General features: G+C 41.3%; 1 protein-coding gene across 20 annotated transcripts in view; it reads left to right on the plus strand.

Moving 5' to 3' along the window:
• Window positions 1–26,248, plus strand: part of EPB41 (erythrocyte membrane protein band 4.1) — a 206,427-nt gene that overhangs the window by 76,786 nt on the left and 103,393 nt on the right. Inside the window, exon 1 of one of the 20 annotated variants that reach the window (XM_043506157.1) lies at window positions 19,717–19,779. The exons of the other annotated variants lie outside the window; for them this stretch is intronic. The gene's annotated coding sequence lies outside the window, so the exon portion shown is untranslated. Of the gene's footprint in view, window positions 1–19,716; window positions 19,780–26,248 lie in introns of those variants that run through there. 20 annotated transcript variants of the gene reach the window in all.

The raw sequence follows: 26,248 nt of genomic DNA on the forward strand, positions 1-26,248 counted from the left end.
ATTTACAATAAGCAAATGTGAATGAGGGTAGCATTTTTAATCAGATACATGCCCTCTGGCTGGCTTCCCGGCCTTGCCCACATTTTCAAAGGAATGCCTTATAAAACAGGTTAGGGTGACCAGATGTCCCGATATTCAGGGCTTTGTCTTATATAGGTGCTGATTACTCCCCACTCACTGTTGCGATTTTTCACGCTTGCTATCTGGTCACCCTAAGCCAGGTGCACTTCCAATCAGACACAATAATTTATGTGAATTATTGTGTGTTTTTCATCCTGTAATACTGAGCTACTGGCCAGAAATACTTGTGACCATTTACTTAAGCTCTTTTAATAGTTTACAAAAGGAAATTGTTTCAATTTGCCCCTGAGGAAATCCAGAGGAGGTGGGTTTTAAGAATATTTTCATTATAGGACAGAAAGCTGGTTTTGCATAAGCCATCTGTCTGACCAGGAGTTGGTGAGATCACAGCTGCTTTTTGCCCTCTCCTTTTTTTGACTGTGGATTCAGTTGAAGGGGCTTCTCGCTGTGGTTGTAGTCTTAACAATGATATCAACAGAGCTTGCAGAAAAGAGGATTTGTGTGGTATTTAATTCTCTTGTGCTCCATGAATGTGGATTTCAGCAACATTGTTTTGTTAGTTCTGTTGTCAGCAACACATTGAAAATAATACGTCATTTGTCTGGTATTAAGGCAGTGACATGCAGAGCACTCCTGTATTAAACAGAAGCATAATGTATCTGCAAAACTCAATTGAGTTTTTGATATTGAGGGTTTTTTTTCTAAATTACATAAACTGAACAGGACAAATGGTGGCTTTGATGCCAAAGTGGTGGTGATCTGTTATAAAAATATGTTGCTATGTCATTCAAAATGTACTTTTATTTGTATAGCACCTGAAAGTGTTAAGTGCCTAAGTGAATGAGATATTTTCTGTCCTCAAGAGCTTGTATTCGCAGCCCTTATCTTCCAATTGGATGGAATACTGTTAACTTCAGAGGGGTTTCAGTTGGTGCAAGGTCCAAATTAGTAGATCATATTGCATGATTGGGGCCTAAATATGAGAGATGAAAAAATGAGGAACACACATGAGAGGACTATGGTTACAAAACTAGGGCGGTGCAGTTACTCAAGTTAGCTCTGTGCTCTCTGGTAGCTTATCTGTACATCTTTTAAAAATACCTATTTTTGGATCAAATAACATTTCTTGTGTCTCTCTTACTAATATATAAAGTCACTAATTTTATAACATTTTGTACTTCTACTTGAACTTAAAAAATTTTTTTTTGATGTTAACACACCGGACTCTTGCTAGAACATGCATCTGTATAGCGCAAAATCGCATATAATGCAGTCGCGGCCATGGATCCCAAATTTAATTATAGTAGTTTAATTGCAATTCATTTTAACGCGGTCCCTGCTATAACGTGATCCCCGTGTTAACGCGTACTGCACATGGATCCCAAATCCTGCGTTCTAGCGAGGGTCCGGTGTATTTGGTTTTTGTATATGTGAAAACTTAGTTTAAATTGCTACTTTTAAAATGTTTTCCCTCCTTTTCTTCATTATTCTCTGCTTAGCTATGACTGCAGGTTTCCTTAGTGTGTCCTGCAAGGCTCTTCAGTTTTGTGTAGTAGTAAAAAAAACAAACTTGTGAGCTGCTTAGTTTTCCCAGTTGGGTTTAATACAAACTGAAATTGCACACTGGTGATATTGTGGGAGGAGTGCTGAGAGAACCCACGGCTATCACGCAGATGCAGAAGTAGGGAAAGCTGGTGTAAAACTTCAAAGCCCTGCCCCAGGTTTCCCCAGCACGCCCCCTGTGGGCTGATTAGAAATGTCTGTTTATGGTTAGCCTGTTTCTCTTTAACGCAGTTGAGTTGGGGACGTTAAGCTTTTCCCAGTTTACTATTTTAATACAAAATGAAACAGAAGCTTAATAGGGCTGCGGGTGGGGACCAGGGATTTGCAGCCATGTCTAGTCTGGAAGGAAAGGTCTTGGGCAGTAGGAGGGAAAAAAAAGAGGGAACAAAGGGAGAGGCAGTGCAATTATACAAGAGTAAGAGCAGAGCAGCTGTGGTTGTAAAGGAGGGAGGCCTAGATTAATGGACAAGTGCAAGTTGAGCATAAAGGTATAATTTATACATGACATATTGGGTGTGTATATATAGCCTGTAGAATCGTTGACAATCAATTGAGATGAAAGGCATTATATTAATGCTAGGAATTAATACTGTGACTTGGAATACATTAGAAGTTCTAGTGACCAAGTCCCTGGAACACATTCATTCACAAATACAAGGCCAGTTGTCCTTGATATCTTAATTTTGGGTTTTTTGGCTTGCATTTCCTCTGTAGTGTTCCATCCATCCGATGAAGTGAGCTGTAGCTCACGAAAGCTTATGCTCAAATAAATGTTAGTCTCTAAGGTGCCACAAGTACTCCTTTTCTTTTTTGCGAATGCAGACTAACATGGCTGCTACTCTGAAACCATACATGCTAGTTTCATTTAATGAATGATGTTAATACAAAGGATTTTTTTGGTCTATTGAATATTGAAATTGCTAATCTGTAAACTGAGACTTCTACCTTTTGTTAAGTCATTAAAAAGAAAATGACACAAATAGGACAACATTAATCTTGTATAGTGATGTGAATTACCCAATGGCTTTTGTTGTGATCTAGTTTCTCAATTCAGTCTTGAAGTCAGTTCCATTGGTTAAGTACAGACAGATTTGATATAATATTGAGTGTTATAGAGGTAGAAATAGCTAGAAAATGTCTAAGACAAACAAAATGGAAGTTCAGGTGACTAGCTACTCTGAAGATGGTTGTGGTTGAAGTTGGTCCAGAAAAGTTGCACTTTATGAGAGAGAATGAAAAAAGACAAGTACTGTATTGAATATATACAACATCAGCCTGTAACTTGCTTCTCCTGACTTTTGTTTCTTTAAAGAAATAAAGCATAGTGAAGGTAGGATTTGTGCATGCTTCTTCCACATCTCCCTGGTGCTGCAGCGGCTTGATTTCAGTAGAAACAATTTTAAATTGTGGGGTGGCTTTCTGAAGTGGGCAGATGAAGTCCGTTAAGAACATGAATGAGACTATAGAAATCTTTTTGCTTGTGGTAAGTAGTGAGAATTTAAACCCAGGACTCCAGAGGTGAAAGGCATTACTAGGACCATGGAGACTTTGGTCCAAGTGGTGTGCCGAGGGCCAGATCCAGGCTGCAGGATGATTCTGTCTGTCCCCCATGAGTGATTTTCAGTTGCGTGAGCTCCTTTGTGGTGGCTGTAAGGCTGTTGCCAGAGTCTCCTCCTTGAGTCAGGAGGTAGCTGCTTTTGGATTTCTGCTGTGAGCATCTCTGTGTGTTGTGGTGTGTGCTTTGTGGATTTGAAACTTAGCACATTTAAACATGCTGCAACAATAATCACAGTGCAAGGGTGCAAGTAATCGCAATGACTGCAGTAAGAAAAGAAAAGTAGATGTAGAGAATAGAACATTTTGAACTAAGTGGTCAGCATCACCTATGGAGGAAACAGAGCACAGAGGCTTAGAAAATGTATCTGCTTCCTTGAGGAACTGAATGCAGAATATGGGGATTTTCCCATCCGCTTACAAGTTTGCTGGCTGAATGGATGAGTGCCTTCTATGCTTTTCTTCACTTAGAAAGAAGTCTTGCATTTCTGAAAGAAGAGAAAATAAGCAACACCACCCAGTTTCAAGAGCAGTTGGATGACCAAGCACTTCTCGGCTCACTGGCCTTCCGAACAGATATAACCACTTATATCAGTATACTCAGTCTCCATCTGTATGGTAGAGATCAGAATATTTCTACTCTTATGGGTAATGCAATGCATTCCGCAGAAAGCCTGGACTCAGTGTGCCCCTTCAGAAGACTATCACCTATTTTCCATCATGCAAGGAAATCTCAGCTGAGATGGGTGATGTTCTTTTGCAGCTTCTTGGACGTTATATTACATTATCTTAGCCGAGTTCATTGCCAATTTTGAAAGTTCTCAGTTATAAAACACATGAATTCAAAATATCACAACAAACTGGAGAGCAACACCCTTGGCTACTATCCCTGACTTGCCTCTAAGAAGACTGATGTCCACATTTGGACTCTAGTGCAAGGTAAACCTTTTCTTCAGGGATTTTACTAAGAGGTGAGCTGTTCTCTTAATTTAATTTGATTTTATTTCTTCTTAAGCCCATTAATGACTTAATGGCTAAATCATCCTAAAAATGATCTGATTCTAGAATCTGGAATTTATATTTCTGAATGTGGCCCATGGAGATACCCCAAAACTAGCATCTGGCCTACAGCACTGAAAAGGTTGGACCATATGTTATCTATACAAGTCCTGCTCACTTACTCTTGTCACTGTTCAGTTCATAGTGGAACTCAGCTGTGGCGACCTAGTGATCTGTTACTATGTTAAGGTAGGAGTTGGATATAGTGGCTCAAAGGCAAGAGTGAACGTAAATACCCCCTCCCAATAATAGTATAATGGCTCCACAGACAGGCAGAACGTGTCAGCGTAATTATTTGGTTCAGGAGCAGACTCAGGGTTAATAAAGTGTTTGCCATGTATTTGTTCTCCCAGGGGATCAAAGGGACTCCCAACAGCTGAGCTATTCAAATGAAGAGGCAAGAGCCATCTCCCAGTGAGAAATGCACTACTAAAATGAGGCAACTAAAAATGAGTCCAGATAAAAAGTAATCTCTCCTCCCTACTGCTTGTCAGAACCTGAAGAATATACTTTGGGGAAATTGCTTTTTTAAAAAAAGCAGTGAAATCCCTGAAACACTAGCTTTTTCCACAGCTTGTAATTGTGTTTAAACAGTGAAAAAACACGCAGACTGAATTTCCCTGTTGTTTTAGTTAACTAGTTCTCTTGAAAAAGTCATGCCACAAATAAGAACTGATTAAATGGCATAAATGGTGGTAGTGTGAAGGTTAGTCTTCTTCCATCGTATTTAAGTGCTTGGTGGAAAGCTGGCTCATGAAGGTTCTGTCACTTCTACTATTCTAGAAGATCAGTGACTGGTCATATGGAAATACTGATCTCTGGTAAGCGAACAGCAGTTTTTCACTCAAGATGGCTTTGAATCAAGAGAGTTTACAAATGTGTTGCATCATCTGCGTCGGCTATTTGTTGATATAATTAAGGAATGAAAACACCACCACCACATATCCCTGTTCATAAAGATTAAAAATGGAAGCTGCCTTGTTTCACTGCCTGATGCAAAAAATGTGGTCCCATAATTGGTGAAGCAGGTGGTGGTACTCTTTTTTTCATACAGGAGTGACTCTTTCATATGTTTCTGTGGTGATGGGTGCTGTAGAAAAACTGAAAAGGTTCATGGGGAAGAGCAGGACTTAATTAACATTAATATTTTTTAATTTTGCATAATTGGCTATTTAACAGAGAAAACGGTCTTCATTTAATCATTTTCTTTTCATCCTAATTTGGAGTCCCCTGCAAACTGGCTTCCACATCCTGATCAAATTATTGTTTTTTTGGAGTGGTTTCGTTCCAACCTTCTTGGTGGAAAGGAGGATTTCTTATTCAGTGTTAAACTGGGTTTTTTTTGATACTTTCTCAGTTTTCTAGACCACTTCAGTAGCATACGGAAGTTTAGATTTGCTTATCCTCTAGGTACTGTAGCAGCCATTGCACATATTCTGCAGACTTTTTTTCTCCTTCTTTCTGATCTGTTTTACTTCTTATTCCTTCTTTAGTAAGCTCATTTCCCTTACTTTCTTTAGGTTTCAGAGTAGCAGCCGTGTTAGTCTCGCAAAAAGAAGAGAACGACTTGTGGCACCTTAGAGACGAACAAATTTATTTGAGCGTAAGCTTTCGTGAGCTACAGCTCACTTCATCGGACCACTGAATTAATCTGATGAAGTGAGCTGTAGCTCACGAAAGCTTACGCTCAAATAAATTTGTTAGTCTCTAAGGTGCCACAAGTCCTTTTCTTTTTACTTTCTTCAGTCTTTCTTTATAGTCACCTTTGCAACTAAAGTAAGGAAAAACATCGGAAGTGGATTCATTGCTGTGCTAGTACTGTTGCAGGGGCTCATAGGAGTTAGTTTCCACTTTTCTGATCTGTAGGCCAGGGGTTTTCAGGACAAATTATTCGGTGGCCTCAAAGTGCAGCCATCAACTCTTGCTGGTTGCTGCTCTCACTCTTTTCTTCCTAAAATACTTAATTAGCTTTAGGAAAAACAAACAAATGTGCACATATACACGCACAAATCATTGTAATTTATGTATTGCTAGCTAGTAAGTAAGTCTGTTTAAAAAGTAATATTAACGAACATACAAGTATCACTTTTCACAGCAGACTTACCCAGCCCCATCAAGCCTGGGGACAAATTCAACCCTGGATGGGGGTTGGGGGAGGCAGCGGAGGTCGGGACGATGGGGATGGGGTGTGTGGGGGTGATCGGGTTGGGGCTGGAACCTGAAGCCCCGTGGACAGAGCCCGGGGATGGAGACTGAAGCTGCACAGATGGAGCTTGGGGCCTGCCATGGCCTCAAGAAAAGTGCCTGGTGCCCACATTTGAGAAATGCTGCTCTAGGCTATGGGGTACGGTACAGGCACCATAAAAGCACATTTTAAAAGAGGAAACTCTTACGGCTTACGAAGTGGAGATAAGGATTCTGACTGCATTGTGTGTAGTACATATCTTTTAAGATGATTGTTCTTGGGGATGGATTGTTTTTCTTTCCTTGAGGTTTTTTCTGTGCTACTGCAGTAACACATGTGGTGCTGAACATTGGAAGGGAAAAGAAATTAAAGGTGGCAGAACATTAAGACAAAGTAGTAGTAGTAATTTGAGGAATATCTAAGGAAAATATAAGGGGAAAAATTTTCTCTTGAGAATAAGATGTAGATGTCTATTTTTGTGAAGCATATTCTTTGAGTCCTTAATATGGATATGTAAAGTTGAACTACTTTAAATTTCCCACTAGATAACATACTACTACATGGCCATATTGGATATGTGTTTTGTCCTCTTCTTGGGCTGTTAGAAGTTGTCTTGCTATGTAGTAGTCCTTCTTGTCATCTTAAGATGGAGTTGACTATCTTCAGTAGGATCTTTTTCCAGGCCCAGTTTAGGGTCGTCACTCTTAATATGAGTGCTTTGAGAATGAATGCATGTCCCATCACTTCATTCCAAACTTTTGAAAACCTGAACTTCTTTTTCCTTAAACCTTTTCCCTTTTTTTCTTTTCTCAATCTTTGATGACTTTTTTCTTTTTGTCCATCTCACAACTTTGGGGTCCCCACTGACTCCTACTTTTTCTTCTCTTCTCACATAACTTGCCATGCCCTGCTCACTTCAGTATCTGCTTCTCCTTCTCTCTTTCCATTGCCAAAATCTCGATATACTTCTTTCTGAGCTTCCTGCTAGATTGTGGTAAACTGTCTCACTACCCAGCCCTTGCCTCTATATCTAGTAACGTAATCCAAATTTCTTCTTTGCCCCTCGTGTTGATATCAGTTATCTCATACTCCATTCCCTCCCTTGGTTCCCTGTCTCCTTCTTCATAAAGTTCTGGAAGTCACCTACATCTTTGTCCTCATTGTCTGCTTCACCCCTGTTTAATGTTTTACTCTGTGCTGTGTGCATCCGCCTTGCTGAACCGTTCTTCCATTCACATTTCTGTGGGAACTTTGTCCCCCATACTGCTACATGTGTTTGGAAGAACCAAAAGTGATAAACAGAAAACTTTAATTCACAACACATCATTTGGCTATGGAACTCATTGCCAGGGGATGTAGTTGAGGCCAAGAATTTAGCAAGATTTAGAGAGGGACTAGACTTTTATGTGGGCAATAAGAGTATCCAGAATAGTCATAGTTAATGCTAATAAAATAGTATTGGAAAGAGGAGAGACCCTCATGTTTCAGAGTTTGTCAGTATCTTATGATGAGACTTTCATGGAGGGTAGGCAACTCCATAGCTACTTATGGTGGGTTTTCTTACACTTTTCTGCGAAATATCTGGTCCTGGTCACTCTGAGAGGCAGGACGTTGGACTAGATTGACCATAGGTTTGATCTAGTATGGTAGTTTTTGTGTTTCTAAAGTGCTATGTACACTATGGTGTTGTAACAATAATAATGAAGAGATGGGGATTCTTGAGGCTCTAACTCTTCTCTCCTCCTTTGCCTGCTCCCTGATGGTTGTAAAGAATGAATTAGCTACTAATGTTTTGTTTTGATGTAATTAATTCATGACTGTTCTACCTCTCTCGCTCTTCTCTCTCCCATCCCTCCCCCCCCCCCCCATAAAGAACTGATGTCTTCGAACATTTTAAACATTTTAAATTATTTGAAAGACTGTGATCCAGGCATCACTGCCTTGGAAACGTGTCATGTTACAACCTGGCACAAGGGAGAACTAAAATATTTTATACTCAACTGTCCTCTTTTTACAATGTCAAACAATGGAAAGCAGGAGAACCTTCAGTTTCTTTTTGTTCTACACTGAATATCCTTTCTTATCTTGGCAATTAGGTCTTGTATAGTCTAAGGTCACTGATATTCCTTGTGTAATAGTATTAAAAAGTGACTAGCTTACAGAAAGCTTGTTGACAAAACTTGTAACTAGACTCTTTGGAATTCTGAGGTTTTTTTTTCTTTTCCCCCCAAGCGCTCTTTACCAGCTGGTGACTGAAGGTCAAAAAACAAAACTACTCTTTACAAGGAAAGAGATCTTGGAATCAGTTCAGAGCTGCGTCAGTATTTAGTTATCTGCTGAAATATATTATTTTTTTTGAGTGGACAGCAATTTTGAGATGTTAGTAATTGATTTAAGGCCTGATCCTGCAAACCCTATTCCCTAATTGAAGTCAGTAGGAGTACTTGTGTGAGCAAGGGATTGTGGGATCTGGTCTGTGTGACTTAATAAGAAATAGAGTTGTGTTCAATTCCCATTTTAAAGAGACTTTGTTTGGTAGTATAAACCCAGAACTTTGGTTTGTGTGGATTGTGTGGCTTTATTTGTGTGTGTTGTTTTTGCTTTTAAAGAGTCTTAATCCTTTTGAGTATTACTTGTAATGAAGGTAAGCAATTTGTTTTTGAAAAATTATTTCAAACCTGATGTCCCTTTAATGCAATTTGTCTTGAGGTGGGGGAGTGAAGCTGAGGGAGTTGTATAACGAAAACCACATAGTGCACCCAAACCTTGATGCCGTACAGTTGCTTCTGTAAGCATTTAAATATAATGTGATGGGTGCATAGAGGAGAGGCAGAATCACAGTCCAAGTGCACGAGCTAGCTGTGGCCAGGCTTGCTTAATGCAGCCATTTGGAATCTGCTACAGAAAAGGAGTAGCCAACTAAAGCCTTTGAAATATTTTAGCCTCAAACATCTTCTTTCATTCCTCTAATAATACGTATGCTTGCGTGTTTGTGTGTACACATGCTATTTTGCAGGCTGCTCTTTATCAGAAGAGTACATAGGTCCCTTTTGGATCCTAATTGTAGCCTTGGCTTGGAAACAACCGAAGAGAAAATAACAAAAGCAAAAACCATTTCACTAAGTGCCTGAAAAACTGTGAAGGAAGGAGACCAAGCTCTGTTGCTATACCTCCAGCATAAATGAGGCATAGTGTGAGTAAACACATCTGTGCACAGAAAAATAACCTTTTGTGAAGTGTTCAGATAACACTGTTTCAGTTCACTCAGCTGAAGTATACTGCCTCTGTCTCTGAGCAGAAGAAACTATTCCTTTATAAACCTATATTGTATTGATAGAGTGAGAGTTTTGAATGCAACTTGCTGAGTTTGAGCATTGGCCTGCTAAACCCATAGTTGTGAGTTCAATCCTTGAGGGGGCCATTTAGGGATCTGGGGCAAAAATTGGGGATTGGTCTTGCTTTGAGCAGGGGATTGGACTAGATGACCTCCTGAGGTCCTTTCCAACTCTGATATTCTATGCATTCAAATTTGCATTGCTTAATATAAGGGACCTTTTATGTCCTACTGTATTTGGGGATAAAATTCCATTGATTAGGTTCTAGTGGTGGCCAGTTGGAATTCTGTTCTGTTACCATGGCCCCCTGCTGAGACTGTGCTCTTATCTGATCAGATTTTGGTGTTTTCTTTGTTTTGTGCTTACTCATCTGCCTTGCTGTTCTTAACTTAACTTAACTTAACTTAACTAAGTAGACTTGTGAAAGGAGCAGGAGATCTTTGCTATCTATAAACTGCAGGTGGCTAACACTAGTGTCTGGTCAACATGTTACGTTGACCTGTTTTGCATGTGTCTACACTCAAAGTTGTCTCCAGCTGATTTAAGAGCCCTGTTATGGTGATGCAGTAAAACCACCTCCGCAAATGGTGTTGAGCCATGGTTGACCTACTGAAATCAATGCAGTGTGTAACCTTTGTTGACCCAATAGTCCTCCAGCAAATGTCCCACAATGCCCCATGCCCTATGACAGTGATTGCTCTGGTAATTATTGTAAACGTCACTGCCCGTGGATGACGGAGACTGGAAAGCCCCTTTGCCCTTCCTCCCCGTGAAAACAACCCACATATTTTTGAAATGCCTTTCCCTGATTGCCCAGCTTTGCGAGCACACCTAGCAGTTCTCCCTTGTTGTGTACAACTGACCAACCAACCATGCTGTCTCTACACACTAGACATGCTTCTGCTTGGAGTAGGCAGTAGGAATTGGGTTTCCTGGGCTTGTTATGAAAAGTCTGTGTGAGCACAGCTGTGGACCAGCCATAGAAACATGGATATCTGTGAAAAGACTGCCTCGGGGATGCAGGCAAAGGAGTACAACGGGGATCAGCAGCAGTGGTGTGTGAAAATGAAGGAATTGTGCCTGGCATACACAAGGCCAGGGAGTCCAACAATTAATCTGGTGCTGAGCTGCAGACCTGCCCCTTTCACAACAAGATGCATGCCATACTTGGTGGAGACCCCATTGGCATCCTGCAGACCACCATAGATACTTTGGAGGAGACAGACCGTTGCCATGAACAGTGAGGAGGAGAAGCAGAGTGTGGAAGATGTGGTGGGTAGCTCCAGCCATGCAATGAGCCAAGACCTCTTCCAGACTTGTCCACAGTCTAGCCAATTCTGCCAGCCAAGCATGGATGGGTCCGGTGAAGGGGGAGAGACCTCAGGTAAGTGTGCATGCATGCATTTTTTCTTTACAGTGTCTAAATTTAAAGCTGTCACCTTCCTGATAGATCCCCAAGTTAGCAAGACACAGCTATTCACTTTTAATTGTTTTGTTCGTATGAGAAGAGGTAGAGATACAACAGATAGAGTTGGAGTTGACATCTGCTTTTCATTCCCCGTTAGGTTAGATTGAGGGGGGCTCACACAGAGCTGTTTGTTTATGTACATAATGAAGTCCCTTGTATCCTCCTGAGAGATCTCAATGAAACTTCTGTGGAGCTACTCTGCAGTCCTCTCCTGTTGGTTTCTAGGGATGCTAGCCTTATTTCTTCTTCTGGGGTAAGACACTTTCCCGTGCCACTCTGTGATGAGTTTGGCTGGCAACAATGCAGTAAAGAGGCTAGTGGCATATGGGGCAGGGTGACTTTGGGACCCAAGTAGCAGCTATGCTTTCTGTGCCTTTCTTACCCTCAGGAATTATCAGCTAAAACCACCACTGCCTGTGGAAAATAGTGCCACTATTCAATGTCATTGCCCTATGCTTGTACCTATGGAATAGGGATGGAAACTTTATTGTTTCATGCAACTGAATTTCCTTCTCCCCTGGCAGGCCATAGTCACTATGGCAGGGGCTGGTGATTGGTGCTGTGCAGAGATTCTCCAAAGCTGAACTGTCAATAAGCGTGTCCTATTAAAAAGGAAAAAGGGAAGGGAGTTTTAAAACTGTTTCTTCATTTGTTTTTTGTCACCAATTGCTACCATTACTGCCTTGAAAGGTGCCTCCTGCAGCCGCAGCATGCCTGATCCTGGTGAGGAGGAGAAAAAATAGGACTAGGGAAGATGTCTGCAGTGAGATTCTGAGAGTCAGTGCTGCACTGGACCGTGAACAGAGATCCTGGAGGGCCAATGTGTCAGACAGCATGCAGACGGACAGAGTGGAGAGGAGACAGTCTCAGCAGGAAATTAATTGGGAAGTGCACCAGAAGATAATGGGTCATCTTAGGCAGGAAACCCAAATGCTGCAGACCCTGGTTGACCTACAGGTCCAAAAATCGTAGACTTTCCACCCTTTGCAGTCCTTAGAGAACTCCCGTGGTGGTAGTTCACTCACTCCGCAGCATGCCATCATGGGCCTCATCCTTTCCCCGATCACTCCATGACATGGGACAGCAAGGAAAACCACAGCTTCACATACCTGGACCTGTGTGAACCACAGTTAGTGTACTTGCAGCTAGATGCAACAACATTTGTGCACTGAAATGGACAGAAATGTTTGCTGCCTTTCAAATTTTAAAGTTCTGTTCTGTTAATTTATTATTTTAGTTTATATTGCATTGTCTGTTCTCTTGCACAGTGTTTTTCTGCACTGTTTTTGACAGAACAAATTTCTATTTTTTGAAAATAAAGAATTTTATTAGTTCACAACACATTATGCAGAATGCTTAGTGATATTCAAAGCACCCGGTACATGTAAATGTACAGCACCACAGAAGTCATAGGTAAAGGAGACGCCCAGTCCTATTCATAAATGTACAGCAAGCATTGCATAATTCAAAGCTTCTGTAAAATGCATAATCAGTTATAAATGTACAGCAAGCACAACGTGGTTCTAACAGCACCCAAAGCTAGGATCAGAGAACAATCTAGCACAGAACGATACTGTGGCTGACCATTAAAGTACTCTTTCAAAGCCCCCCTCAACAGCATAGCTCAACACTGAGCTCTTATAATGGCCCTTGTGTTTCACTGTTTGAACTCAGTAGGCAGATGCTCCACCTCCACTCTGGTGGCAGCTTTTCCCCCCTTGCCTGATATTATACATACACGCCATGCAGCTATAACCATTGGGATGTTTTTCTCATTGAGATCCAGTCTAGTGAGTAAACACTACCAGCATCCCTTCAGTCTACCAAAAGCACATTCAACTGTCATTCTGCACTGCTGAGCTGTATTTGAATCTTTCCTTTGTGCTGTTAAGGTGGCTACTGTATATCTTTGAGCAAGGGGTAGGCTGGGTCCCCTTGAATCACTGTTGGCATTTAAGTATTGCCAATGTGTAGTTTGGTTTGGAAAGAGTACCCCTGCTTGCACCTTTCTGGACAGTCCTGTGTTCTTAAAGATGTGAGTATCATGCATTTTCCCTCACCAGCCCATGTTGATATTGGTAAAGCATCCCTGATGATCCATCAGTGTTTGTATAACCATAGAAAAATAGCCTTTTCTATTGAGGTACTCTGTGGCAATTTGGGCTGGTGCCAAAATAGGGATATGCTAGCTGTCTATTGCGCCACTGCTGCAAATCTATCCACTATGAATTGCCTGTTGTTGAGTCATAGTCCTGTGTATCAGGAGATGATTAATGGCCCTACATGCTTGCGTGACAACAGCCGCCATTGTGGATTTTCCAACTCCCAAATGCTTCCCCACTGACTGGTAGCAATCTGATATTAAAAGCATCCAGAGTGTGATCACCACACACTTCTCCCTGTCAACGGAGCTCTCATTCTGCTGTCTCTGCAAAGAGAGGTAGGGGTGAGCTTGGACCACAGATCCAGAAATGTGGCTTTTCGCATCCAAGAGTTCTTCAGCCACTGCTTAACCTACCAAACCTGCATTACAAAATGATCCCATCAGTCAGTGCTCTTTTCTCTGGCTCAGAAGCAGGGTTCTGCTGTCTTCAGCTGCTCTGTGAATGCTACCAACAACCTTGAATTGTTTTTCGCTATGTCCCTCAGCAAACTGTACTCAGAGAAATAGTCTCATCCACTATTGTGGCATTTCCTCTGGATCTCCAAATACAGGAGGATCATGCATCCTCTATTTACAGTGTTCATGAGAACAGCACAGCTCTTCAGTCTCCATGCTTCTGTTAGAGATACTGGTGGATGCTGAAAATCCTGTGTGGGTTTGTGAGATTAAAATAATGTGAAAATTATGGGATATAGATGGCGTTATGCAGTGGAGAAAGTTACATATTGGGAACTTGACCGCAAGATCCCACAGATCCCTGTGCAACTCATTTCTACCCCACCACACGTGAAAATTTCCCAAAAGGCACTGCATAGATTGTGGCATGTGGCACATTGGGATACCTACCGGGGTGCCCCACATTTTGCTTAGAGATGGACACTCTTCATGAGTACGTGCTGTACCCAGGCAAGCAGCCAAATATGCATATACAAGAGTGATGTCTTGTCTTCAGCGGCTGCATGCTGACATAACTTGTCATCCAAAATTGCTAGTGTAGCTATGGCCTTAGAGTCGTATTTTTGTAGTGGCAGCTCTTCTAACAGTTCCTCCCTTCCTCCGTACAGTTTAATGGATCATCATTTCAAAGTTAATAAAGACGGGGCTTGAGGTAAGCTGCCAGCTGTGGAGTTGTGCCCCTTGCTGCTTTTACTGTTTTCATAGCGTCACTGCTATTGATTCAGAAGTGAACTTTAACAGCTATATCATACACATTTCTTTATATTAAATGTTGCAGTTTTTGTTCTCAGGTGTCTAATGAATGGCAATAAAGTCTAGCCATAAGGATTACATTCTGTAATGTAGTAAAAAAGAGAAGCAACTGCTTGCATGGGAAGACTTTTTTTTTTTTTTTTTTTAAAAGCATATATTAAGCTAAAGAAAATACTTGTATCTGTGTCCCTGTACTATGTTTAAAAGGATGTTAAAGCTTTGGGACTTTACTGTTACCAGTGGACTTGGAAAAGGTTATCATGTAAGTCTGAGTGAACTCATTCCATAAGTAACTTAAAAGAATAGTTTTTATGGACTCTGCTTGTCCTACGCATGGGGCCTAAATCATTTAAATTTTGAATACGTTTCCTTGGCACATTGTGAATTTGTAGGCATTTCCAGCTGTATTACTGGTGAGCAGATATAAGTGAAATGTAAACCTTCTGGAGGCTATAGTCCTTGTCAGTTAGCGAGAACTGTAAACTGTCGCATATCAAACTTTTTTTAAATCTAGGCTATTTCCAGGAAAGCATTTTTTGGGACACTTCACAGAAAGGAATTTTATCTGAGTTCTTGCACACCATTAACTAATATTAAATTTTATCCCTCCTATTAATGTCAGATTCTTTTATAAATCCAGTCCTCAGTTTGACACACATGATCTGCTGAAGGCAGATGGTAAGCTACTGTTTTGCACCCTCATTTAAATAGAAAAGCTGTACCGGGGTAGGAGGATGAAGGAGGGGTATAGTGCTGCTGACATACAGTAGATTACTGGGAGTGGTCCAGTGAGATTTAAATCCAGGCAATTACAATGTACCATCTGTGTTGTAACACTGGGAGGCTTATTTTTTCCTCTGTTACTGAGGCAAAATTTTCAGATGTTTTGTTGAATGTATCTTATTTCTTCTGGTAGTAGGACCTCACCATTTGGTTAAAGGGACACTGTCAGTCTGTTCAAGACCCAAAACCTAACAGCTTGTAAAGGACCCAAATGACATTTAAATAATAACTTGCAAGGGGTTTACCTTCCTAATTTGAGGGGCTCTAAGCAGGTTTAGTATGTTTTAAATAGAAAACACACACATCAGATATTTCTATCAAGGGCAAATGAAACAAATAAAGAATCTGTATTGTGGTTTTCACATCACCAGAAGCTTTAGAATAGTGGTGGGCAACATGCCGCAGGTTGCCCACCACTGCTTTAGAATGTGATGTATGCAGAGGTGATTTTAGAACTCGTACATATTAATTTGTAATTTAGAACACCTAACATTGTTATAAAATACCCAAAACCTTGCAAAAATGAACACTTTAATTCTCCTCTAAATTGTTTATCTTATAGCTATTCTGTCTCATGATACCGATTCATTAAAATTTCTAGTAACTTTTATAAATTTGGCAATGCAAGACTTTTTTTATCCTATTTGTTTTCTAACCAAATAAATGATTCTGATTTTGTAGTACTTATAAAAATGCATTGCATCTGGTACAGTAATACCCCGCTTAACGTCCTCTCGTTTAACGTTGTTTCGATCTTACGTCCCTGCTCAATTACAGAACGTGCTCCATTTAAAGTTGTGCAATGCTTTGCTATAATGTTGTTTGGCTGCCTGCTTTGTCCACAGCTGGCAGTCCCCCTATCAGCTCCCCTATGCCCCCCCCCCCCAGCGCCTCCTGCCTGCCGGCAGACCCTGTGGATCAGTGCCTTCCCCCGCCTCCTGCCCGCGGCAATCAGCTGGCTTGCTGCGTTCAGGAGGGAGGAGTGAGGACACTGTGCGCAGGCTCCCCCTCCCTCCCCTGCCTTCCGAATGCTACAAACCAGCTGATTGCCACGGGCAGGAGGCAGGGGAGGGAGGGGGAGGCTGTTTGCAGAGTCCTCACTCCTCCCCCCACCCTCCTGCCCCCTGAACGTCGCAAGCCAGCTGATTGCCACGGGCAGGAGGTGGGGGGGGGAGAAGCGAGGACGTGGTGCACCTCCTCCCTCCCTACTGCCTGTGGCAATCAGCTGGCTTGCGGTGTTTAGGAGGCAGGGGAAGGAGGAGGAGCCTGTGCGCCATGTCCTCGCTCTTCCCTTCTCCCTCCTGAACGCAGCAAGCCAGCTGATTGCTGTGGGTGGGAGGCAGGGGAGGGAGGGGGGAGGAGTGAGGACGCAGTGTGCGGAGTAAAGGGGGAATGTGGGGGGGAGAAGAGGCGGGTTAAGGGTGGAGGCTTGGGGGAAGGGGTGGAGTGGGCGGGCCAAGGGTTGAGCCCCTGGTTCTTGCAGAGTAGGGGAACCTGCTGCTGCTGCTGTGCAACGTGCTTCTCCAAGCCTACAGCACCTTCAGCCTCCTTGCCTGCTTCATTGTCTCCAGTGCCAGGGGCTGTGCCTGTGTGGGGTAAGGCGGAAGCACCTCCCAACTCTATAGTACTGTACTGTATGGCCAAAATGTTTTTCCATGGAACCTAACCACACCCATTTACATTAACTCTTATGGGGAAGTTGGATTCGCTTAACATCATTTCACTTAAAGTCGCATTATTCAGGAACATAACTACAATGTTAAGTGAGGAGTTACTGTACTGTATTCTGATGTTGAGCTCCAGCCTGAGCAGATCTTGATTGTAATGGAATTGCTAGCATTTTTATTAAGGTTTTGCCTTAGGTTTCTCTCTCAACTCTTTCAACCAATTTCTTTGTTGTATTTTCTTAACCCTTGTAAGAACCTTTTGAGAAATATACCTGGAGGGTACTTGTTTTATTGGTAATCTTCAGTAACACTTATACTCCCTTCTGAAAATTTATTATTGTTACAAGAAGTACTACCAAAGATTGCTATAAGTGGAAGATGTTTGAGAGGGAATTGTTTTTAGTTTGTTCACTTTGTGCACTTGACAGTACTGTTCATATAGTCATTTTTTCCTAATGGTTTGAGTGGACCTTTCACAAACAAAGACCGGGGTGGGGGAGAATTATTTTACAAAGAGAAACAGGAAAATGTAATTGTAAAATTGATAGGGGGGACTCGGATGCAGCAGTACCTGAGACTACCTTTAATTTGCTCTTTAAAAATGGAAAAGATTTAAAGTTTGTGTCCTTTAATTGAAATCTTCCTTCTTTGTCGCTTCTTATTGCAGCAGCCGTGTTCATGTTGCATTTTGTCTTTCAGTAAGGCCACATCTTGGTTTATTAGGTAACTAGATCAACAGCAGTACATTGTAATATGTATGACTTTATAAAATATTTTGTTATATTGTGTATTTAGGCGTTAGTATCTGCTAGTCCATTAAATACTGCTACATATAAGAATTGAAGGCTTCTTAAAGGAAAAAAAAGACCAATTCTTCTGTCAGATATTTGTCGGAGTTTCTTGATGTATAGAATTAAATTGGTCATTATTGAAAACTTATTACTAAAATAATTCAGATGGTGTTAGAAACATGAAAATTTACTACCTGAAAAAGTTTACAGTGTAACTAATGTATCATAACCATATTTAAGTAATTGAAGTAGCACTTATGTAAATGAGGGCAGAACTGATGCTGAAATGTAGAACACCCAGTGTATTTAGAACAGCACAAACTTCCTATTTTTAGAACCAATAAAATAGAATAACCAATTAGTTTATTCAAACCATGAATATTTGAAACAGAAAATAGGATGGAAAGTCTTTCAATTACTAGATTTTAATTTTTTTTTTTAGATTTTTATTAGAAAAACCAGATTCTCTCCCTTGCCGAAAAAAGGACGTCTAGAAACGTAACTATAGTATGTTAGCCTCACGGATCAGGGGAGGATGCCTTCCATGAGAACAATTAGGGCATGGTTTGAGTTTCAGGGGAGGTAACAAGTGGATTGGTAGTTTGAAGGTGACATAAATATAAAGGGAAGGGTAACCACCTTTCTGTATACAGTGCTATAAAATCTCTCCTGGCCAGAGGCAACATCCTGTTACCTGTGAAGGGTTAAGAAGCTCTGCTAACCTGGCTGGCACCTGACCCAAAGGACCAATAAGGGGACAAGATACTTTCCAATCTTGGGGGAAGGAAGCCTTTTGTTTTGTGCTCTTTGTTTTACCTGTTGTTCTCTTTTGGGACTGAGAGAGGCCAGACAGAATCCATCTTTTCCAACCCATCCTAATCCAAGTCTCCCAATATTGCAACCAGTATAGGTAAGCCAGGCAAGGTGGATTAGTTTCTTTTGTTTTATGTGAATTGTCCCTGTGTTAAAAGAGAGGTTTATTCCTGTTTTCTGTAACTTTAAGGTTTTGCCCAGAGGGGGATCCTCTGTGTTTTGAATCTGAATACCCTGTAAAGTATTTTCCATCCTGATTTTACAGAGATGATTTTTACCTTTATTTATTTAAAAAAAATCCTTCTTTTAAGAACCTGACTGATTTTTTCCATTGTTCCAAGATCCAGGGGTTTGGGTCTTTGATGATTTTGTAACAAATTGGTTAGGATATTATTCTCAAGCCTCCCCAGGAAAGGGGGTGTGTAGGGCTTGGGGGGATATTTTGGGGGAAGACGTCTCCAAGTGGTCTCTTTCCCTGTTCTTTGTTTAAAACGCTTGGTGGTGGCAGCATACTGTTGAAGGACAAGGCAAAGTTTGTACCTTGGGGAAGTTTTTAACCTAAGCTGGTAAGAATAAGCTTAGGGGGTCTTTCTTGCGGGTCCCCACATCTGTACCCTAGAGTTCAGAGTGGGGAAAGAACCCTGACAGAAGGTGAGGATGTAATCTCTGTAGAGGGCGGTGAGGATTCATTGGATTGCTAACCACAGGAGTTTTTAGGAGTTAGAGTATTTCATGCTCAGTTTTGCAGTTCTATTTTCTCTTGTATTAAAAAAAACACTTTATTGTAGCTTCTGAAATATTTGTCATTTGCATAATACTGACATTGTGTGTACCTGGGCCTGAAATCATCAGTCCTGTGAAATTCTATCTACTACAGAATGCTGCATGCCTCTTCAGCAATACAGGCTACGATCAGCACATTAAACCTGCCCTCTTCTCCCTATGCTGACTTCTTATATACTACGGAGGCAAGTTCAGAGTCTTGATCCTTATTTTCAAGGTTCAATGGCCTGGATCCAGCATATATAAAAGATCACCTAAAGCTTTGGGATGCTGACCACTGCTCAACTCTGCTCCTCAGTCATAATTGAACTTTCTACTGTCAAGGTAAAGCTTGTCTGTGCAGGAGACAGAGCTTTCTGGAGGACTGATTTGATGCTGTGGAACAGACGCCTACAGGAGCTAAGGTCAATAACAAATCTTACGCCTTCCCTTCCAACTGGAAGGCATGCTTTGTTGATTTTAACTTCTAACAAACACACAGCAGCATACCTTTTAATAAATAATCTAAACAACCAGTCAACCTACAAAAACAAAATACTACAGTGTATACACACTTTTCCCCTGGGGAGAGCATGAGAGAAGATGCTAACCACATGTCACAGACATTAGTCATGTTGCTTAATGCACTACTGGAAGGTGTTCTGATGTTATGGTGATGAGAACAGGATAAGCACTTGAATAGAATAGAATAGAATGTAACTTTAAAATTGAATTGTTAAAAAGAACTCTCATCTCCAGAATGGTATGAAACAAAACCTCATCTGTACAGCAGGTGCCTGTGTGTCCCAGAAGTTAAGAATAATAAGATGACATCTAAATGAGCTGCAGGATCTGAGAGAGACTGTTTGGTGGTGGAGATATGAATGAAAACTTTGTCTGCATTTCAAAATGTCTTTTTTTTTTTTTAAATATATATAAATCTCCGAACTGGGAAAGTATGGGAGTACCCTACTAATAGTGTCTTCCCTAAGTGTTTAACAAAATAGCTGTGTAAAAAAAACAAAACAAAAATGTTGCTCTTTCTGTGAGCTGTGCTATGAAGGTTCCACTGGAAAACAAAATACTATTTAGAAATGCCTCCTTATAATGAAAGTTTAAGACCTGTATTTTAAATAATACATGTTCAATCTTCTGAATTTTATTTCGCCTTACAAGACAGGGCCTTGTGTTCTTACGCTTTCAGTTGAAACCATAAAAATGAATTCTGAATGTAAAACTTCAGAGAGAGAATATAATTAGTGAGTCCAAGCTTAGTGACAAACAATGAGTGCATCAGGGACCCTGTAACAAAATATTTGACTGCACTTAGTGAATTATTGTTGGCGGCTAACTGAATCTATTAAATCTTTATTGGGAAGGGCAGGGAGAGGCAATACTTTTACATGCCTATCTCCACATCCCTAGTTTTGTGAAGTACATTTGGATCAGATCACTGGCTGTTCCTGAGAAAAGCAGAGGTGCAATGTAATTCCTGCTGGGACAAAGGAAAGACTTGGAGACGTTTGCTCATCTAAAGCAAGACCCACCTTTCAGTGTTGGAAAACAACATGGTTTGCAACTACACAAGGACTGTCTCTTGCTGAAATCAATCAAGTAAACAGACTTTGTTGTTCTGGGTCTAGAGACTTTAATATTAGTTTGCTCAGAGAGGAAGTGTCTATTATTGGGGAGTTATCCTGTTTACTTCACTTAATAACAAAGTTTCTCTTATAGGCCTACCATCTCTATTCTGAACTTAAGAGTCTTACATTTAACTTTAGATAGGAGGGAATTTTGAATGGATAATGTTTTGATAGTGATTCTTGTTAGAGGGCTTATTCCTTTATCCTAACGATTCTTGCCAGTTTATTTTTTCTAAATGAAATCAATGGGAAGTAGCTACAAAGCACATTGTTTTGGCAGCCAGACCAAAACATGACTCATAATTAACCCCTTCATTACTGAATATGAATTCACCTGTGCCGTATGCTCATTCTGTATTATACAGGAGTGTCAGCATTGCAACTAAACACCAACTCCCTCTGGGGATGTACCCAGTGAGGATGTATTCATCCCAGTATACATCCCAGTGGGGATGTATTCGTGCAAGTGTGCGGTTTTGTCCAGGGTGTCCATGGTTTTGGGCACTCGCTGGTTAAACACTAATTCTTGCCTGGCAACTCCTGTCATAATATCTAGTTTTGTAGCTGTTAAAGATGGACTAACAACATTAACTCTGATTTTTCTCCACCCCGTTAGTGTTGCTTCCAATGTGCATTTGTGGGTGGAATTTTGTATTGATTTGACAAGATTTGAAAGACAACTGTTTTAGGCAGGTATTACAAAAATTGTAGAGGAATAGACTTGACTCATTTGGGGTACAAGAGTATAGTGTGGGTATCTTCGGCTCCATGTGTTTGCTTTTTCCTCTCTCTCATGCATCATGCCTTGCTTGTTTTGCTGCACATAGTGACCCAGATTGAAACACACGGATATGTAATTTTTGCCGCTTCCCCCATCAAGAGAGTAGGAATGGCTGATGAAGATAAGTATTGCCAGTTTTATGTTGCTGCTGCTGAGATTTCATTGTCCATTTTCCCCTCCCAAATCCTCTATCAAGCTATAGAATACTAGATCTATTTTTTTTAAAAAAAAATCCTACTAACCTCTCCTTTTACGTATACATGAGCTGCATTAAAATTTATCCTCTGATCTACAATATTAAATACCTCACTTCACATAACCTCTTGCAAGTAGGTTGTGCCATCTGGCTCTAACTTTTATTGGATTTTTACTGCTTGAAGAGGGTCCCTGGTGTTCTGTCTGGACCCGTAACAATCTTTTAAAAACACATTAATTCAACAGATCTCTAAGTTACACTAAAATCAGATAACTTTAGCAACAACAACAAATATTACAAATGAACCTCACCATGGTATTCCCACTCGAGTGTCTCTTGCTAGCCATACCAAATCACCTTACAGGTAAGAGAAGAGAAAATGGGAAATGCATCCGGGAAGCTAACAAAAATGTCTCATAGGATAAGATGAGAGATGAGTTCCAAAGGTGAAGGCAGGGGGAGTAGGCTAGCAGACAATGTCCTGTCTCTTTTATACCACTGTGCCTCCACTGACAGCAAGTATGGTAACATCTCACAGGGACACAGTTCGGTCCCACTAGCACACCCTTAACCTCTGAAAGGAAATAACAGTAGGTTATAGCTGTGCAATATTTATTGCCAGTGGGGAAATAACCCACACTTGACTTTCAGATTCCAGGCTTTTTGCAGGGCTGATTATTGGAAAGCTAAACAGTATCCTTCTCTTTGTAAACTGAAAAAAATCTGAGCTATGATAGAAGATCTTTGAGTATATAAAAGTGGAACTCCAATGTCATTTTCACTTTCCATAGTTTAACCACACTTTTTTTTTTTAAACAGTCTTATGCTGTATTTACCTTGCTGGTTTGAGAGAACAAGGAGAACAGTGCAGATGGAAATTACTAAGTTATCTGAAACAAATATTAGCTATGAAAAGACATGCTTACCATGCTGTTCCAGGATGACAGAAAGGTGCAAAGGGGTCAGATCCAAGTAATCACAAATCTCTAATTCTGCTGTCCTTGCCTCATTCTTCTATTTATCATTTACTCCTTTGAACATATTTAAGGGGGCTTTTCAAAACACAGCAAAAGGCATTGACATGTGTACTTGTGCACACATGAGGTTTTCTCTATGGCTATGCTTAGCACTGTTTTTGTATTTTAATTGCTTAGTTAAGAATACTAAATTATGTAATAAGTAAAATTTAAATACAGCATTAAGCTTCAGTATAGGTAATGCATGGTGGGAGATTTTAAGAGAGTGGGGTGGAAAGGAGAGAGAAGCAACTATTCAAGGATTCAGACTTCTTAAAATGTAATCTTGTGAAGATTTTTAAAACCAGCCTGAAATGATGGTGAAAAGTTAAATCTTGTCTAGTCTGCTGTTGGGGGCACTCCCTTGATGTAGACTTATGGGTGAGTGGGGAAAACTGTTTTGATTCCTGGAGCCTGCTGCAAAGCAAAGCAAACCAAACCTCCATTGAATGGACTAGATGGCTCAGTGCAGCCATTCCCAAACTGTGTGTTCCCCCAAGCAAGCACTTTCTGATGGTCCATGGTTGCTCCTTGTTTCCAGCTACTGAATCACATTAAAGGAAGCTAAAAATGTTTTATACTTCACTTTCCAACATGAGAAATTGCCGTAATTGCCATAGTGGTGGTATTAGATTGCTGGTGGGGCAGGAGATGGTCCATCAGTGGCCAATGGGAGAGAAGGATAGGTATCCACAAAGCACTATTAGAATATGATCCACTTCATGAAAATGTTTACACCTGACTCAGGGAATTGCAATAGGATATGGAGCCTGTCACTTATTATGGATTGCTGGTTCAAATTCATCTTAGGTGAACAGCAACAGAAAGCTTTTTTTCATGTGCTGGTAGCTCACTGGTCAATGTAAAATAAGTTTAGTGGGGATTTTGGAGAGTCTCAGTCCAGCTGTTACTACACAGGTGTTCACATGGCAGAATCCTCCAGCACCAGTGACACTTGATTTGCAGCCTCATTTAAAAGGACAAGGACTATGGAACTACACTTCTCCATCCAGGGAACTGATGGGCAGGATCCCCTGGGAGAATAACATGAGGGGGAAAGGAGTCCAGGAGAGCTGGCTGTATTTTAAAGAATCCTTATTAAGGTTACAGGAACAAACCATCCCCATGTGTAAAAAGAATAGTAAATATGGTAGGCGACCAGTTTGGCTTAACAGTGAAATCCTTGCTGATCATAAACACAAAAAAGAAGCTTACAAGAAGTGGAAGATTGGACAAATGATCAGGGAGGAGTATAAAAATATTGCTCAGGCATGCAGGAGTGAAATCAGGAAGGCCAAATCACACCAGGAGTTGCAGCTAGCAAGAGATGTTAAGAGTAACAAGAAGGATTTCTTCAGGTATGTTAGCAACAAGAAGAAAGTCAAGGAAAGCATGGGCCCCTTACTGAATGAGGGAGGCAACCTAGTGATAGAGGATGTGGAAAAAGCTCTTGTACTCAATGCTTTTTTTGCCTCTGTCTTCACGAACAAGGTCAGCTCCCAGACTACTGCACTGGGCAGCACAGCATGGGGAGGAGGTGACCAGCCCTCTGTGGAGAAAGAAGTGGTTCGGGACTATTTAGAAAAGCTAGACGAGCACAAGTCCATGGAGCTGGATGTACTGCATCCGAGAGTGCTAAAGGAGTTGGCGGATGTGATTGCAGAGCCATTGGCCATTATCTTTGAAAACTCATGGCGATCGGGGGAGGTCCTGGATGACTGGGAAAAGGCTAATGTAGTGCCCATCTTTAAAAAAGGGAAGGAGGAGGATCTGGGGAACTACAGGCCAGTCAGCCTCACCTCAGTCCCTGGAAAAATCATGGCGCAGGTCCTCAAGGAATCAATTCTGAAGCACTTAGAGGAGAGGGAAGTGATCAGGAACAGTCAGCATGGATTCACCAAGGGCAAGTCATGCCTGACTAATCTGATTGCCTTTATGACGAGAAAGATGGCTCTGTGGATGAGGGGAAAGCAGTGGACGTGTTGTTCTTTGACTTTAGCAAAGCTTTTGACACGGTCTCCCACAGTATTCTTGCCAGTAAATTAAAGAAGTATGGGCTGGATGAATGGACTATAAGGTGGATAGAAAGCTGGCTAGATTGTCGGGCTCAACGGGAAGTGATCAATGGCTCCATGTCTAGTTGGCAGCTGGTATCAAGCAGAGTGCCCCAAGTATCTGTGCTGGGGCCGGTTTTGTTCAATATTTTCATTAACGATCTGGAGGATGGCGTGGACTGCACCCTCAGCAAGTTTGCAGATGACACTAAACTGGGAGGAGAGGTAGATATGCTGGAGGGTAGGGATAGAATACATAGGGCCCTAGACAAATTAGAGGGTTGGGCCAAAAGAAATCTGAGGTTCAACAAGGACAAGTGCAGAGTCCTGCACTTAGGATGGAAGAATCCCATGCACCTCTACAGACTAGGGACCAAATGGCTCGGCAGCAGTTCTGCAGAAAAGGACCTAGGGGTTACAGTGGATGAGAAGCTGGATATGAGTCAACAGTGTGCCCTTGTTGCCAAGAAGGCTAATGGCATTTTGGGCTGTATAAGTAGGGGCATTGCCAGTGATCGTTCCCCTATATTCGACGTTGATGAGGTCTCATGTGGAGTACTGTGTCCAGTTTTGGGCCCCCCATTACAAGAAGGATATGGAAAAATTGGAAAGTGTCTAGTGGAGGGCAACAAAAATGATTAGGGGACTGGAACACATGATTTATGAGGAGGGAACTGGGATTATTTAGTCTGTGGAAGAGAAGAGTGAGGGGGCATTTGATAGCTACTTTCAACTACCTGAAAGGGGGTTCTAAAGAGGATGGATCTGTTTTCGGAGGTAGCAGATGACAGAACAAGGAACGATGGTCTCAAGTTGCAGTGGGGGAGGTTTAGGTTGGATATTAGGAAAAACTTTTTCACTAGGAGGGTGGTGAAGCACTGGAATACGTTGCCTAGGGAGGTGGTGGAATCTCCTTCCTTAGAAGTTTTTAAGGTCAGGCTTGACAAAGCCCTTGCTGGGATGATTTAGTTGGGGATTGGTCCTGCCTTGAGCAAGGGGTTGGACTAGATGACCTCCTGAGGTCCTTTCCAACCCTGATATTCTATGATTCCCCAGAGATAGTCCCTTCAGGTCAGGGCTGAGGTATCTTGTATTGGAGGGATGATGAGGGAAAACTTGAATTG

This window comes from Dermochelys coriacea, chromosome 19, assembly GCF_009764565.3.
Source record: "Dermochelys coriacea isolate rDerCor1 chromosome 19, rDerCor1.pri.v4, whole genome shotgun sequence".
Taxonomy (NCBI): domain Eukaryota; kingdom Metazoa; phylum Chordata; order Testudines; family Dermochelyidae; genus Dermochelys; species Dermochelys coriacea.